The sequence below is a fragment of the Bos grunniens genome, chromosome 13 (assembly GCF_055505025.1).
Source record: "Bos grunniens cultivar Pamir isolate PY7600 chromosome 13, Bosgru_T2T1.0, whole genome shotgun sequence".
Lineage (NCBI taxonomy): Eukaryota > Metazoa > Chordata > Mammalia > Artiodactyla > Bovidae > Bos > Bos grunniens.
Window position 1 is genome coordinate 18,637,106 of NC_141177.1, and position 3,898 is coordinate 18,641,003.

A 3,898-nucleotide genomic window follows, 5' to 3' on the forward strand; every position below is an offset into this window, starting at 1 on the left:
ACTGAGATCCCACAAGCTGGGTGGTGTGGCCAAGAAATAAATAGTATCTTGCATAATCTTTTTTATCATGGGATGGAGAGATGGACAAATAAGTGGCTGTTGATATACCCATGAAACAGCTCTTAAGGACGAATTTATGCAAATTCCTTTTGGATATGTCACTACAATGCCCCTGACATTATGGCCAGCAGTCAGGCAAGTATTTGAAATCAATGCCAAATTCAACCTTTAAGTAGATTGATTATACAATCAAGTCTAAATGAGGGTGGAGGGGGATGATTTGATCCTCCCAAATCAGGCAAAAGTCATAAGGCTGGCAAAATTACCTCCACTAGTATGAAATGGGATTAAGTTTCTCATTGTTACAGAGACATTGTTACAGAGGGAAAAAAGAAAGTTCACAGTGTCCCCAGCGGCTCAACAATTGCTGGAATCTGTCAGGTAAAGTATGCAAACAGTTGTTGGTTCAGGTCAGAAACTCTGGCCAATCAGAAACCTTGGTCCTCTGAGATAATATCTGAATTCTCTTGGAATGTTAATATCAAAAATTTTTGAGATAATAAAACCTTTCTGTTATAAGCATCTTTTTATACAGGGAAATTTCAATTTAAAGACTTAAAACTTTCATATTAAGAATGCTTTGTACATATATATGTTATATGTTAGTCACTCAGTTGTGTCTGACTCTTTGTGACCCCAAGGACTGCAGCCTGCAAGGCTCTTCTGTCCAGGGAATTCTCCAGGCAAGAATACTGGAGTTGGTAGCCATTCCCTTCTCCAGGGGACCTTCCTGACCCAGAGATCTATTCAGGTCTCCTGCATTGCAGGTGGATTCTTTACCATCTGAGCCACCAGTGAAATCTACTGTATACATTTCTGTATTTAAATTGTAATGTTTAAAGGAACTTGAGGTACTAGAGATTCAGGTAAAAAAATATGATTAAGTAACTGACGAGGTTTGTCATTTTAATTGGAAAAGTATAAGACTACATTAGAATATTTTAAGAAATTTAAAACACCATATTTGTGATTTTAATTTTTTAGGTTTAGAAGAGTTTATATACTTGTAAAAGTTTTAAAGTACTCAAAAATAACACATTAAAAAAAAACCACCATGACAAAAGCATACTAAATTTGAGGACATTTATCTAACATAAATGGGACTGATTTTTTGAAGGGAGTTTAGTCCATTTAATTTGAATTCAACACAATATTAACAGAAAAAGTGAAGATGATTCTAATATTCTAGTTAGATTTATAAATAAAACAAATTTTCTAAGTCAGTCTTAAAGTCTCAAGGAAACTAGATTAAAATGCACTTATTCTATACATTGAATGTTAACTTTTAAAATGCAAGTATGAAAAATAGCATCTTCTGTCCATAGAAGTCATACACGAATGTTAAAAAACTCACATTGGCAAAATATATTTAATTATCAGCCAAATTCTCTAAGCATAACATCTGCTACCTTCTTTATCCCAGGCCCTTAGTTAGCCTGTGGTCCTCTCTTCACAAGTTTTAAGATAGAGTGATATTCTTGGTGGTGATGATTTAACCCAATTAACTTCGAGGCAAAAGAATTGAGAACATAATGATGAAAGGGGAAGGAGTCCATGAGCCAGACAGAGTGAGAGTTTTGCATGGTGAATAAAAAGCATATCATATTTTTAATATTTTTTTAAATACATAAAAATACTTTCATTTTAGAGACTGAGTTTTCCAGTTGGTGTTTCTTGTTTGTGTGCTAAATTGCCAGGTTCACTCTGATCATTCTGGGACAGAAAACAATTTAAGGGATATTCAATACTCAAGTACGGAGAAGGCAGTGGCAACCCATTCCAGTACTCTTGCCTGGAAAATCCCATGGACGGAGGAGCCTGGTAGGCTGCAGTCCATGGGGTCGCAAAGAGTCAGACACAACTGAGCGACTTCACTTTCACGCATTGGAGAAGGAAATGGCACCCCACTCCAGTATTCTTGCCTGCAGAATCCCAGAGATGGTGGAGCCTGTTGGGCTGCCGTCTATGGGGTCGCACAGATTCAGACACTGCTGAAGCGACTTAGCAGCAGCAGCAATACTCAAGTAACTGAGAGCTTAAAATATTTCTCTTCTCAAATAAGTCTAGAGATTAAAGTCAGATTCTGTGCAGTCATATTCCCAAACAAAATTAAGTAGGGGCCACCATCTATGTTTTAATATTTTCACAATTAACAAGTCACAACACTAGAATTAAAGGGAAAAACAAAGGCAAACGTTAGCTTGTCTTTTCTAAAATAATTGTGTTTCAATATAATGTGATGATTTTCAACATTCAAAAAATGAAAAGCATCTGAGTTTTCAGGAAAAGAAGTTAAGGGAATATTAATAATTATGCAAAATCTACTAATTCTCTAAAAGAAACACCTAAGTGCAAAGTTAATCTGAAATGCAAAGCCTCTTTACACCAAGAGTTTCTCTAAATATTTTATTCAGAGATAATAGAAGTTAACTTTTTTGAGGATTAAATATTTGCCAGGCATTTTACATGGCAAAAGAGGCTATTACCTCATTCAATCCTTTCTATACTCCTATTAGCAAGCCTTCATTCATCCATTCATTGATTTAATGAGTTTCTACCTGCGCATCTGGCTAAGTGCTGACAGTTCACTAGTGAGCATTACTGGCCTTCCTCACTAACAAGCAGTTTAGTAATTATACTCTTCTTCACAGAAATGGAGGGCAGGTTCATTTACTTGTCCAAGGTCACAGTATTGGAGCAGCTAGACAAACTCATCTCAAAGCTTTGCAGTCAATCATTAAGCTGTCAACAGACTTCTAGATTTTCTCTCTCAAGATTTTTTTGTTTTTAATTTTTTTCTCTCTAAATTTTTTCAATCATTTTTATCTTAAAGTCTTGTAGACAATGATCTCTGTGCTCTCCGCTTTTTCACCGTGTAGACCAAAGAACAAGTGGTGACTGTACATTGTAACTGCCATGCATCTGGGAGACTTCAGGGACAAGGAGCCAAGTCCCAGGGGATTACTGTTCACTCGCTAAGACGTGTCCAACTTTTTGCGAGCACATAAAATGCAGGTTTCCTTGTCCTTCACTTTGCTCAGCTTCATGTCCATTGAGTACATACCCAGGGGAATGGGGTACATTTCTGAAGAAACAATAGCAACCCCCACACAAGGTCAGATTATAAATTCGAGGGGCACAGAACTGGACCACGCCAAGGGATGCAGTGTTTTTTCACCTTCTCTTTGCCTTTGCCCACTACTTCCAAGGATATTTTGAAGCTAGGCAGCCAACGCGGTGCCTGGTCCACTGGCTCCACAGGCCGAGAAATCTTTTTGTTTCACACTCTTAGCCCCCTACCCCTGAACGTCTCTTTTCATCTTCTCTCTTGCTTGCTTTTCACTCCGTCTTCACCCTTGGCAGATAATCTGTATAAGAGCCTTTTCGTTTTATTCTAGAGCCATATGGACTAGATTGGTTTACGGCGACCTTGACAGACACCTGGGTGGGAGGCCCGGGGGAGGGGGCAGCCGTCATCTCAGAAACCTTCTGATAGCTCTGGGGCGGTGGCCACGAGGAGGCGGCGACCACTGAACTCCACTCAGTGATGAGTTTTCTGGAAGATTGACAGTACGTGTACCAACTGTCTTTGCGCTAGCAGGTTGCGCGATCTCGCGAGATGTGGACGCTGATCTGGAGTATGGACTCAAAGGCGCCTTTCTGAGTGGGGGATGGGAATATCTGTGGCGCAATCATTGCGCGAGATTGGGCCATAGTCGCTGGGGGCCGATGCTTAAATCTCGCGATATTTCCGCTGCTCCGGACTGGAATTAGGAGGTGCTTCTCGCGAGAGCCCGTGCTGAGGGCTCTGTGAGGCCCCGTGTGTTTGTGTGTGTGT